The sequence below is a fragment of the Phyllobates terribilis genome, unplaced genomic scaffold, assembly GCF_046119375.1.
Source record: "Phyllobates terribilis strain yellow unplaced genomic scaffold, ASM4611937v1 Scaffold_40__1_contigs__length_11209783, whole genome shotgun sequence".
NCBI classification, from domain to species: domain Eukaryota; kingdom Metazoa; phylum Chordata; class Amphibia; order Anura; family Dendrobatidae; genus Phyllobates; species Phyllobates terribilis.
This window is the reverse complement of record NW_027362800.1, coordinates 7644174-7657103: the sequence shown is the minus strand read 5'-3', so window position 1 is coordinate 7657103 and position 12930 is coordinate 7644174. Positions and strand designations below refer to the sequence as shown.

The 12930-nt window shown below is 45.2% G+C and overlaps 9 non-coding genes and 1 pseudogene across 9 annotated transcripts; all 10 read left to right on the top strand.

The window, feature by feature from the left end:
• Window positions 1–375: 375 nt before the first annotated feature.
• On the top strand, window positions 376–555 carry LOC141185818 (U2 spliceosomal RNA; annotated as a pseudogene).
• A 1120-nt stretch (window positions 556–1675) lies between these two features.
• Window positions 1676–1866, top strand: LOC141189228 (U2 spliceosomal RNA). The gene has a single exon (XR_012263295.1). It is a non-coding gene; the product is annotated as a U2 spliceosomal RNA (small nuclear RNA).
• A 1121-nt stretch (window positions 1867–2987) lies between these two features.
• Window positions 2988–3178, top strand: LOC141189227 (U2 spliceosomal RNA). The gene has a single exon (XR_012263294.1). It is a non-coding gene; the product is annotated as a U2 spliceosomal RNA (small nuclear RNA).
• Window positions 3179–4297: 1119 nt separating this feature from the next.
• Window positions 4298–4488, top strand: LOC141189226 (U2 spliceosomal RNA). Its single transcript, XR_012263293.1, has one exon. It is a non-coding gene; the product is annotated as a U2 spliceosomal RNA (small nuclear RNA).
• Window positions 4489–5610: 1122 nt separating this feature from the next.
• On the top strand, window positions 5611–5801 carry LOC141189225 (U2 spliceosomal RNA). Its single transcript, XR_012263292.1, has one exon. It is a non-coding gene; the product is annotated as a U2 spliceosomal RNA (small nuclear RNA).
• Window positions 5802–6919: 1118 nt separating this feature from the next.
• Window positions 6920–7110, top strand: LOC141189224 (U2 spliceosomal RNA). The gene has a single exon (XR_012263291.1). It is a non-coding gene; the product is annotated as a U2 spliceosomal RNA (small nuclear RNA).
• Window positions 7111–8231: 1121 nt separating this feature from the next.
• On the top strand, window positions 8232–8422 carry LOC141189223 (U2 spliceosomal RNA). The gene has a single exon (XR_012263290.1). It is a non-coding gene; the product is annotated as a U2 spliceosomal RNA (small nuclear RNA).
• Window positions 8423–9545: 1123 nt separating this feature from the next.
• Window positions 9546–9736, top strand: LOC141189222 (U2 spliceosomal RNA). Its single transcript, XR_012263289.1, has one exon. It is a non-coding gene; the product is annotated as a U2 spliceosomal RNA (small nuclear RNA).
• A 1123-nt stretch (window positions 9737–10859) lies between these two features.
• Window positions 10860–11050, top strand: LOC141189220 (U2 spliceosomal RNA). Its single transcript, XR_012263287.1, has one exon. It is a non-coding gene; the product is annotated as a U2 spliceosomal RNA (small nuclear RNA).
• Window positions 11051–12169: 1119 nt separating this feature from the next.
• Window positions 12170–12360, top strand: LOC141189219 (U2 spliceosomal RNA). The gene has a single exon (XR_012263286.1). It is a non-coding gene; the product is annotated as a U2 spliceosomal RNA (small nuclear RNA).
• The last annotated feature ends 570 nt before the right edge of the window (window positions 12361–12930 follow it).

The window sequence follows — 12930 nt, the reverse complement described above, 5'->3', positions numbered from 1 at the left end:
TCCTCTCTTGGCAGGTTTAGGGGGGGAGTGTGTGGCCATCAGGTTCCGCTCCCCCCTGAACCCCCCTGGCTCTCTTCTTTCGGGAGGAGAGCGTTGTTGGCTCCCCTCTTCCGGGAGGGGAGCACAGTCTTTGGCTCCCAGTGCCTTGCTCGGGTGAGAACTCGGGCAGGTGCTGGGGGTAAGATTGGGTCGCCTCTGGCTTCGGCTGGAGGTGGCTTTTTGTCCCTGTTCCTCGCTGTGGCCTTTTGGCTCGGAGGGACGGGGAATGGTTTGGGGGACCCTTCTCCTTTTGGAGAGGGTTTCAAGAAGACCAGCATCCTAGTGCACTTTTTTTGTGGCACTTGTCACTTTTTTAAGCGCACTCGGGTTTTGTACACGAATTCGGGCTTTCGATAGAAAAAATCTGTTCTTATCAGTTTAATATCTGATACGTCCCCTATCTGGGGACCATATATTAAATGGATTTTTAGAACAGGGAGATGGAAAAAGAGCTTGCTCTGTCCACTCCACGCATTGACCTGGTATTGCAGTATCTCCAGGACCGGTGCACCCCTTCTTTAATGCAGTTTCTAAAATCAGAAAGAATTGAATTCAATGCTTTTTGTTCATTTTGCTTGTTTGTCGGATTTTGGGATGGACTCTTTGGCTTTGCTTTTCTTCTCCTCATTGGATTTTTCATGTTAAAAGTTGCAGAAGCCAGATGACAAGCTCATTTTGGTTCAACTTCAGCAACTGTGCATTGCATTGCCATGTAATGTAATGTAATGCAATGCTATCTATCTAGCTCTCCCTCTATACTTCCTTTTGGATAAACAGACATATTAGGCAAGCATTTTGGAGCTTTCACCTAAATAACTACAGGTGGTGAGATAAGCTGCACAATATAATTGACCTTTCAGTATATTGTTGCACACACACCATCTATTTAGCAAATGCCCTTGTTATCAACAGCAGCCTTTTAAACTCACCTGAGCTAACAGGTATGTGAGCTGGTTACTCTGCTGCGCTTAAAATTTCTTTTTTGGTTTGCTACAATGCCTTTTCTGAAACGTTGTCTCCCTCTGCTGGAACACTGACTTCTTTCATTTAATGCCTGCAGACTATAAAAGAGAAACCAACCCAAAAAGTTTGGTTGATTAGTCTGTGGCATTCTTTTAAACTGTTGCTTATGGCGGTCTCTGTGAGCTTCTCAGTGACATTCAGCCATCCAGGTATCCCGCCTGCAGTAGACGGAATGTGGCAATGGAACGCTGGCTGCGCGTGTCATAATAGGCTCTGAGCCTTTATATACCTGCGCACAGCAGCAGCCACCTTCAGTCTGCTGCTGGACAGCCAGCAGCAGCAGCAGCAGGAGAGGTAATTAATCAGCAACCCTCCTGCTAAGGGTAGACAGCTGCTCGTTCCACCCCCCCCCCGCCTTAATTGGTTCTCCTCCCTTCCAACGGTGTTGAGGCGGGTGGGAACAGCCGGGGGTTGAGGGTACTGTGCTAAAAGAGGTGGAGTTATGCAGATCTAAAACGCGTGGATTGCAGCAGCAGCAAGCCGAAAAGTGCAGGCATGTGAGGGATCTAGAGGTTGACAGCATGTCTTCTTAACGGGAGTCCAGGTGGCCATCTCCCCAAATGGACTTTTCAGAATCCTTGGGTGGCACCGTAGTCGGAAACCAATTCTGGTTATCGCTTCTCGGCCTTTTGGCTAAGATCAAGTGTAGTATCTGTTCTTATCAGTTTAATATCTGATACGTCCCCTATCTGGGGACCATATATTAAATGGATTTTTAGAACAGGGAGATGGAAAAAGAGCTTGCTCTGTCCACTCCACGCATTGACCTGGTATTGCAGTATCTCCAGGACCGGTGCACCCCTTCTTTAATGCAGTTTCTAAAATCAGAAAGAATTGAATTCAATGCTTTTTGTTCATTTTGCTTGTTTGTCGGATTTTGGGATGGACTCTTTGGCTTTGCTTTTCTTCTCCTCATTGGATTTTTCATGTTAAAAGTTGCAGAAGCCAGATGACAAGCTCATTTTGGTTCAACTTCAGCAACTGTGCATTGCATTGCCATGTAATGTAATGTAATGCAATGCTATCTATCTAGCTCTCCCTCTATACTTCCTTTTGGATAAACAGACATATTAGGCAAGCATTTTGGAGCTTTCACCTAAATAACTACAGGTGGTGAGATAAGCTGCACAATATAATTGACCTTTCAGTATATTGTTGCACACACACCATCTATTTAGCAAATGCCCTTGTTATCAACAGCAGCCTTTTAAACTCACCTGAGCTAACAGGTATGTGAGCTGGTTACTCTGCTGCGCTTAAAATTTCTTTTTTGGTTTGCTACAATGCCTTTTCTGAAACGTTGTCTCCCTCTGCTGGAACACTGACTTCTTTCATTTAATGCCTGCAGACTATAAAAGAGAAACCAACCCAAAAAGTTTGGTTGATTAGTCTGTGGCATTCTTTTAAACTGTTGCTTATGGCGGTCTCTGTGAGCTTCTCAGTGACATTCAGCCATCCAGGTATCCCGCCTGCAGTAGACGGAATGTGGCAATGGAACGCTGGCTGCGCGTGTCATAATAGGCTCTGAGCCTTTATATACCTGCGCACAGCAGCAGCCACCTTCAGTCTGCTGCTGGACAGCCAGCAGCAGCAGCAGCAGGAGAGGTAATTAATCAGCAACCCTCCTGCTAAGGGTAGACAGCTGCTCGTTCCACCCCCCCCCCCGCCTTAATTGGTTCTCCTCCCTTCCAACGGTGTTGAGGCGGGTGGGAACAGCCGGGGGTTGAGGGTACTGTGCTAAAAGAGGTGGAGTTATGCAGATCTAAAACGCGTGGATTGCAGCAGCAGCAAGCCGAAAAGTGCAGGCATGTGAGGGATCTAGAGGTTGACAGCATGTCTTCTTAACGGGAGTCCAGGTGGCCATCTCCACAAATGGACTTTTCAGAATCCTTGGGTGGCACCGTAGTCGGAAACCAATTCTGGTTATCGCTTCTCGGCCTTTTGGCTAAGATCAAGTGTAGTATCTGTTCTTATCAGTTTAATATCTGATACGTCCCCTATCTGGGGACCATATATTAAATGGATTTTTAGAACAGGGAGATGGAAAAAGAGCTTGCTCTGTCCACTCCACGCATTGACCTGGTATTGCAGTATCTCCAGGACCGGTGCACCCCTTCTTTAATGCAGTTTCTAAAATCAGAAAGAATTGAATTCAATGCTTTTTGTTCATTTTGCTTGTTTGTCGGATTTTGGGATGGACTCTTTGGCTTTGCTTTTCTTCTCCTCATTGGATTTTTCATGTTAAAAGTTGCAGAAGCCAGATGACAAGCTCATTTTGGTTCAACTTCAGCAACTGTGCATTGCATTGCCATGTAATGTAATGTAATGCAATGCTATCTATCTAGCTCTCCCTCTATACTTCCTTTTGGATAAACAGACATATTAGGCAAGCATTTTGGAGCTTTCACCTAAATAACTACAGGTGGTGAGATAAGCTGCACAATATAATTGACCTTTCAGTATATTGTTGCACACACACCATCTATTTAGCAAATGCCCTTGTTATCAACAGCAGCCTTTTAAACTCACCTGAGCTAACAGGTATGTGAGCTGGTTACTCTGCTGCGCTTAAAATTTCTTTTTTGGTTTGCTACAATGCCTTTTCTGAAACGTTGTCTCCCTCTGCTGGAACACTGACTTCTTTCATTTAATGCCTGCAGACTATAAAAGAGAAACCAACCCAAAAAGTTTGGTTGATTAGTCTGTGGCATTCTTTTAAACTGTTGCTTATGGCGGTCTCTGTGAGCTTCTCAGTGACATTCAGCCATCCAGGTATCCCGCCTGCAGTAGACGGAATGTGGCAATGGAACGCTGGCTGCGCGTGTCATAATAGGCTCTGAGCCTTTATATACCTGCGCACAGCAGCAGCCACCTTCAGTCTGCTGCTGGACAGCCAGCAGCAGCAGCAGCAGGAGAGGTAATTAATCAGCAACCCTCCTGCTAAGGGTAGACAGCTGCTCGTTCCACCCCCCCCCGCCTTAATTGGTTCTCCTCCCTTCCAACGGTGTTGAGGCGGGTGGGAACAGCCGGGGGTTGAGGGTACTGTGCTAAAAGAGGTGGAGTTATGCAGATCTAAAACGCGTGGATTGCAGCAGCAGCAAGCCGAAAAGTGCAGGCATGTGAGGGATCTAGAGGTTGACAGCATGTCTTCTTAACGGGAGTCCAGGTGGCCATCTCCACAAATGGACTTTTCAGAATCCTTGGGTGGCACCGTAGTCGGAAACCAATTCTGGTTATCGCTTCTCGGCCTTTTGGCTAAGATCAAGTGTAGTATCTGTTCTTATCAGTTTAATATCTGATACGTCCCCTATCTGGGGACCATATATTAAATGGATTTTTAGAACAGGGAGATGGAAAAAGAGCTTGCTCTGTCCACTCCACGCATTGACCTGGTATTGCAGTATCTCCAGGACCGGTGCACCCCTTCTTTAATGCAGTTTCTAAAATCAGAAAGAATTGAATTCAATGCTTTTTGTTCATTTTGCTTGTTTGTCGGATTTTGGGATGGACTCTTTGGCTTTGCTTTTCTTCTCCTCATTGGATTTTTCATGTTAAAAGTTGCAGAAGCCAGATGACAAGCTCATTTTGGTTCAACTTCAGCAACTGTGCATTGCATTGCCATGTAATGTAATGTAATGCAATGCTATCTATCTAGCTCTCCCTCTATACTTCCTTTTGGATAAACAGACATATTAGGCAAGCATTTTGGAGCTTTCACCTAAATAACTACAGGTGGTGAGATAAGCTGCACAATATAATTGACCTTTCAGTATATTGTTGCACACACACCATCTATTTAGCAAATGCCCTTGTTATCAACAGCAGCCTTTTAAACTCACCTGAGCTAACAGGTATGTGAGCTGGTTACTCTGCTGCGCTTAAAATTTCTTTTTTGGTTTGCTACAATGCCTTTTCTGAAACGTTGTCTCCCTCTGCTGGAACACTGACTTCTTTCATTTAATGCCTGCAGACTATAAAAGAGAAACCAACCCAAAAAGTTTGGTTGATTAGTCTGTGGCATTCTTTTAAACTGTTGCTTATGGCGGTCTCTGTGAGCTTCTCAGTGACATTCAGCCATCCAGGTATCCCGCCTGCAGTAGACGGAATGTGGCAATGGAACGCTGGCTGCGCGTGTCATAATAGGCTCTGAGCCTTTATATACCTGCGCACAGCAGCAGCCACCTTCAGTCTGCTGCTGGACAGCCAGCAGCAGCAGCAGCAGGAGAGGTAATTAATCAGCAACCCTCCTGCTAAGGGTAGACAGCTGCTCGTTCCACCCCCCCCCCCCGCCTTAATTGGTTCTCCTCCCTTCCAACGGTGTTGAGGCGGGTGGGAACAGCCGGGGGTTGAGGGTACTGTGCTAAAAGAGGTGGAGTTATGCAGATCTAAAACGCGTGGATTGCAGCAGCAGCAAGCCGAAAAGTGCAGGCATGTGAGGGATCTAGAGGTTGACAGCATGTCTTCTTAACGGGAGTCCAGGTGGCCATCTCCACAAATGGACTTTTCAGAATCCTTGGGTGGCACCGTAGTCGGAAACCAATTCTGGTTATCGCTTCTCGGCCTTTTGGCTAAGATCAAGTGTAGTATCTGTTCTTATCAGTTTAATATCTGATACGTCCCCTATCTGGGGACCATATATTAAATGGATTTTTAGAACAGGGAGATGGAAAAAGAGCTTGCTCTGTCCACTCCACGCATTGACCTGGTATTGCAGTATCTCCAGGACCGGTGCACCCCTTCTTTAATGCAGTTTCTAAAATCAGAAAGAATTGAATTCAATGCTTTTTGTTCATTTTGCTTGTTTGTCGGATTTTGGGATGGACTCTTTGGCTTTGCTTTTCTTCTCCTCATTGGATTTTTCATGTTAAAAGTTGCAGAAGCCAGATGACAAGCTCATTTTGGTTCAACTTCAGCAACTGTGCATTGCATTGCCATGTAATGTAATGTAATGCAATGCTATCTATCTAGCTCTCCCTCTATACTTCCTTTTGGATAAACAGACATATTAGGCAAGCATTTTGGAGCTTTCACCTAAATAACTACAGGTGGTGAGATAAGCTGCACAATATAATTGACCTTTCAGTATATTGTTGCACACACACCATCTATTTAGCAAATGCCCTTGTTATCAACAGCAGCCTTTTAAACTCACCTGAGCTAACAGGTATGTGAGCTGGTTACTCTGCTGCGCTTAAAATTTCTTTTTGGTTTGCTACAATGCCTTTTCTGAAACGTTGTCTCCCTCTGCTGGAACACTGACTTCTTTCATTTAATGCCTGCAGACTATAAAAGAGAAACCAACCCAAAAAGTTTGGTTGATTAGTCTGTGGCATTCTTTTAAACTGTTGCTTATGGCGGTCTCTGTGAGCTTCTCAGTGACATTCAGCCATCCAGGTATCCCGCCTGCAGTAGACGGAATGTGGCAATGGAACGCTGGCTGCGCGTGTCATAATAGGCTCTGAGCCTTTATATACCTGCGCACAGCAGCAGCCACCTTCAGTCTGCTGCTGGACAGCCAGCAGCAGCAGCAGCAGGAGAGGTAATTAATCAGCAACCCTCCTGCTAAGGGTAGACAGCTGCTCGTTCCACCCCCCCCCGCCTTAATTGGTTCTCCTCCCTTCCAACGGTGTTGAGGCGGGTGGGAACAGCCGGGGGTTGAGGGTACTGTGCTAAAAGAGGTGGAGTTATGCAGATCTAAAACGCGTGGATTGCAGCAGCAGCAAGCCGAAAAGTGCAGGCATGTGAGGGATCTAGAGGTTGACAGCATGTCTTCTTAACGGGAGTCCAGGTGGCCATCTCCACAAATGGACTTTTCAGAATCCTTGGGTGGCACCGTAGTCGGAAACCAATTCTGGTTATCGCTTCTCGGCCTTTTGGCTAAGATCAAGTGTAGTATCTGTTCTTATCAGTTTAATATCTGATACGTCCCCTATCTGGGGACCATATATTAAATGGATTTTTAGAACAGGGAGATGGAAAAAGAGCTTGCTCTGTCCACTCCACGCATTGACCTGGTATTGCAGTATCTCCAGGACCGGTGCACCCCTTCTTTAATGCAGTTTCTAAAATCAGAAAGAATTGAATTCAATGCTTTTTGTTCATTTTGCTTGTTTGTCGGATTTTGGGATGGACTCTTTGGCTTTGCTTTTCTTCTCCTCATTGGATTTTTCATGTTAAAAGTTGCAGAAGCCAGATGACAAGCTCATTTTGGTTCAACTTCAGCAACTGTGCATTGCATTGCCATGTAATGTAATGTAATGCAATGCTATCTATCTAGCTCTCCCTCTATACTTCCTTTTGGATAAACAGACATATTAGGCAAGCATTTTGGAGCTTTCACCTAAATAACTACAGGTGGTGAGATAAGCTGCACAATATAATTGACCTTTCAGTATATTGTTGCACACACACCATCTATTTAGCAAATGCCCTTGTTATCAACAGCAGCCTTTTAAACTCACCTGAGCTAACAGGTATGTGAGCTGGTTACTCTGCTGCGCTTAAAATTTCTTTTTTGGTTTGCTACAATGCCTTTTCTGAAACGTTGTCTCCCTCTGCTGGAACACTGACTTCTTTCATTTAATGCCTGCAGACTATAAAAGAGAAACCAACCCAAAAAGTTTGGTTGATTAGTCTGTGGCATTCTTTTAAACTGTTGCTTATGGCGGTCTCTGTGAGCTTCTCAGTGACATTCAGCCATCCAGGTATCCCGCCTGCAGTAGACGGAATGTGGCAATGGAACGCTGGCTGCGCGTGTCATAATAGGCTCTGATCCTTTATATACCTGCGCACAGCAGCAGCCACCTTCAGTCTGCTGCCTGACAGCCAGCAGCAGCAGCAGCAGGAGAGGTAATTAATTAGCAACCCTCCTGCTAAGGGTAGACAGCTGCTCGTTCCACCCCCCCCCCCGCCTTAATTGGTTCTCCTCCCTTCCAACGGTGTTGAGGCGGGTGGGAACAGCCGGGGGTTGAGGGTACTGTGCTAAAAGAGGTGGAGTTATGCAGATCTAAAACGCGTGGATTGCAGCAGCAGCAAGCCGAAAAGTGCAGGCATGTGAGGGATCTAGAGGTTGACAGCATGTCTTCTTAACGGGAGTCCAGGTGGCCATCTCCACAAATGGACTTTTCAGAATCCTTGGGTGGCACCGTAGTCGGAAACCAATTCTGGTTATCGCTTCTCGGCCTTTTGGCTAAGATCAAGTGTAGTATCTGTTCTTATCAGTTTAATATCTGATACGTCCCCTATCTGGGGACCATATATTAAATGGATTTTTAGAACAGGGAGATGGAAAAAGAGCTTGCTCTGTCCACTCCACGCATTGACCTGGTATTGCAGTATCTCCAGGACCGGTGCACCCCTTCTTTAATGCAGTTTCTAAAATCAGAAAGAATTGAATTCAATGCTTTTTGTTCATTTGGCTTGTTTCTCGGATTTTGGGATGGACTCTTTGGCTTTGCTTTTCTTCTCCTCATTGGATTTTTCATGTTAAAAGTTGCAGAAGCCAGATGACAAGCTCATTTTGGTTCAACTTCAGCAACTGTGCATTGCATTGCCATGTAATGTAATGTAATGCAATGCTATCTATCTAGCTCTCCCTCTATACTTCCTTTTGGATAAACAGACATATTAGGCAAGCATTTTGGAGCTTTCACCTAAATAACTACAGGTGGTGAGATAAGCTGCACAATATAATTGACCTTTCAGTATATTGTTGCACACACACCATCTATTTAGCAAATGCCCTTGTTATCAACAGCAGCCTTTTAAACTCACCTGAGCTAACAGGTATGTGAGCTGGTTACTCTGCTGCGCTTAAAATTTCTTTTTTGGTTTGCTACAATGCCTTTTCTGAAACGTTGTCTCCCTCTGCTGGAACACTGACTTCTTTCATTTAATGCCTGCAGACTATAAAAGAGAAACCAACCCAAAAAGTTTGGTTGATTAGTCTGTGGCATTCTTTTAAACTGTTGCTTATGGCGGTCTCTGTGAGCTTCTCAGTGACATTCAGCCATCCAGGTATCCCGCCTGCAGTAGACGGAATGTGGCAATGGAACGCTGGCTGCGCGTGTCATAATAGGCTCTGAGCCTTTATATACCTGCGCACAGCAGCAGCCACCTTCAGTCTGCTGCTGGACAGCCAGCAGCAGCAGCAGCAGGAGAGGTAATTAATCAGCAACCCTCCTGCTAAGGGTAGACAGCTGCTCGTTCCACCCCCCCCCCCCCGCCTTAATTGGTTCTCCTCCCTTCCAACGGTGTTGAGGCGGGTGGGAACAGCCGGGGGTTGAGGGTACTGTGCTAAAAGAGGTGGAGTTATGCAGATCTAAAACGCGTGGATTGCAGCAGCAGCAAGCCGAAAAGTGCAGGCATGTGAGGGATCTAGAGGTTGACAGCATGTCTTCTTAACGGGAGTCCAGGTGGCCATCTCCACAAATGGACTTTTCAGAATCTTTGGGTGGCACCGTAGTCGGAAACCAATTCTGGTTATCGCTTCTCGGCCTTTTGGCTAAGATCAAGTGTAGTATCTGTTCTTATCAGTTTAATATCTGATACGTCCCCTATCTGGGGACCATATATTAAATGGATTTTTAGAACAGGGAGATGGAAAAAGAGCTTGCTCTGTCCACTCCACGCATTGACCTGGTATTGCAGTATCTCCAGGACCGGTGCACCCCTTCTTTAATGCAGTTTCTAAAATCAGAAAGAATTGAATTCAATGCTTTTTGTTCATTTTGCTTGTTTGTCGGATTTTGGGATGGACTCTTTGGCTTTGCTTTTCTTCTCCTCATTGGATTTTTCATGTTAAAAGTTGCAGAAGCCAGATGACAAGCTCATTTTGGTTCAACTTCAGCAACTGTGCATTGCATTGCCATGTAATGTAATGTAATGCAATGCTATCTATCTAGCTCTCCCTCTATACTTCCTTTTGGATAAACAGACATATTAGGCAAGCATTTTGGAGCTTTCACCTAAATAACTACAGGTGGTGAGATAAGCTGCACAATATAATTGACCTTTCAGTATATTGTTGCACACACACCATCTATTTAGCAAATGCCCTTGTTATCAACAGCAGCCTTTTAAACTCACCTGAGCTAACAGGTATGTGAGCTGGTTACTCTGCTGCGCTTAAAATTTCTTTTTTGGTTTGCTACAATGCCTTTTCTGAAACGTTGTCTCCCTCTGCTGGAACACTGACTTCTTTCATTTAATGCCTGCAGACTATAAAAGAGAAACCAACCCAAAAAGTTTGGTTGATTAGTCTGTGGCATTCTTTTAAACTGTTGCTTATGGCGGTCTCTGTGAGCTTCTCAGTGACATTCAGCCATCCAGGTATCCCGCCTGCAGTAGACGGAATGTGGCAATGGAACGCTGGCTGCGCGTGTCATAATAGGCTCTGAGCCTTTATATACCTGCGCACAGCAGCAGCCACCTTCAGTCTGCTGCTGGACAGCCAGCAGCAGCAGCAGCAGGAGAGGTAATTAATCAGCAACCCTCCTGCTAAGGGTAGACAGCTGCTCGTTCCACCCCCCCCCCCCCGCCTTAATTGGTTCTCCTCCCTTCCAACGGTGTTGAGGCGGGTGGGAACAGCCGGGGGTTGAGGGTACTGTGCTAAAAGAGGTGGAGTTATGCAGATCTAAAACGCGTGGATTGCAGCAGCAGCAAGCCGAAAAGTGCAGGCATGTGAGGGATCTAGAGGTTGACAGCATGTCTTCTTAACGGGAGTCCAGGTGGCCATCTCCACAAATGGACTTTTCAGAATCCTTGGGTGGCACCGTAGTCGGAAACCAATTCTGGTTATCGCTTCTCGGCCTTTTGGCTAAGATCAAGTGTAGTATCTGTTCTTATCAGTTTAATATCTGATACGTCCCCTATCTGGGGACCATATATTAAATGGATTTTTAGAACAGGGAGATGGAAAAAGAGCTTGCTCTGTCCACTCCACGCATTGACCTGGTATTGCAGTATCTCCAGGACCGGTGCACCCCTTCTTTAATGCAGTTTCTAAAATCAGAAAGAATTGAATTCAATGCTTTTTGTTCATTTTGCTTGTTTGTCGGATTTTGGGATGGACTCTTTGGCTTTGCTTTTCTTCTCCTCATTGGATTTTTCATGTTAAAAGTTGCAGAAGCCAGATGACAAGCTCATTTTGGTTCAACTTCAGCAACTGTGCATTGCATTGCCATGTAATGTAATGTAATGCAATGCTATCTATCTAGCTCTCCCTCTATACTTCCTTTTGGATAAACAGACATATTAGGCAAGCATTTTGGAGCTTTCACCTAAATAACTACAGGTGGTGAGATAAGCTGCACAATATAATTGACCTTTCAGTATATTGTTGCACACACACCATCTATTTAGCAAATGCCCTTGTTATCAACAGCAGCCTTTTAAACTCACCTGAGCTAACAGGTATGTGAGCTGGTTACTCTGCTGCGCTTAAAATTTCTTTTTTGGTTTGCTACAATGCCTTTTCTGAAACGTTGTCTCCCTCTGCTGGAACACTGACTTCTTTCATTTAATGCCTGCAGACTATAAAAGAGAAACCAACCCAAAAAGTTTGGTTGATTAGTCTGTGGCATTCTTTTAAACTGTTGCTTATGGCGGTCTCTGTGAGCTTCTCAGTGACATTCAGCCATCCAGGTATCCCGCCTGCAGTAGACGGAATGTGGCAATGGAACGCTGGCTGCGCGTGTCATAATAGGCTCTGAGCCTTTATATACCTGCGCACAGCAGCAGCCACCTTCAGTCTGCTGCTGGACAGCCAGCAGCAGCAGCAGCAGGAGAGGTAATTAATCAGCAACCCTCCTGCTAAGGGTAGACAGCTGCTCGTTCCACCCCCCCCCGCCTTAATTGGTTCTCCTCCCTTCCAACGGTGTTGAGGCGGGTGGGAACAGCCGGGGGTTGAGGGTACTGTGCTAAAAGAGGTGGAGTTATGCAGATCTAAAACGCGTGGATTGCAGCAGCAGCAAGCCGAAAAGTGCAGGCATGTGAGGGATCTAGAGGTTGACAGCATGTCTTCTTAACGGGAGTCCAGGTGGCCATCTCCACAAATGGACTTTTCAGAATCCTTGGGTGGCACCGTAGTCGGAAACCAATTCTGGTTATCGCTTCTCGGCCTTTTGGCTAAGATCAAGTGTAGTATCTGTTCTTATCAGTTTAATATCTGATACGTCCCCTATCTGGGGACCATATATTAAATGGATTTTTAGAACAGGGAGATGGAAAAAGAGCTTGCTCTGTCCACTCCACGCATTGACCTGGTATTGCAGTATCTCCAGGACCGGTGCACCCCTTCTTTAATGCAGTTTCTAAAATCAGAAAGAATTGAATTCAATGCTTTTTGTTCATTTTGCTTGTTTGTCGGATTTTGGGATGGACTCTTTGGCTTTGCTTTTCTTCTCCTCATTGGATTTTTCATGTTAAAAGTTGCAGAAGCCAGATGACAAGCTCATTTTGGTTCAACTTCAGCAACTGTGCATTGCATTGCCATGTAATGTAATGTAATGCAATGCTATCTATCTAGCTCTCCCTCTATACTTCCTTTTGGATAAACAGACATATTAGGCAAGCATTTTGGAGCTTTCACCTAAATAACTACAGGTGGTGAGATAAGCTGCACAATATAATTGACCTTTCAGTATATTGTTACACACACACCATCTATTTAGCAAATGCCCTTGTTATCAACAGCAGCCTTTTAAACTCACCTGAGCTAACAGGTATGTGAGCTGGTTACTCTGCTGCGCTTAAAATTTCTTTTTTGGTTTGCTACAATGCCTTTTCTGAAACGTTGTCTCCCTCTGCTGGAACACTGACTTCTTTCATTTAATGCCTGCAGACTATAAAAGAGAAACCAACCCAAAA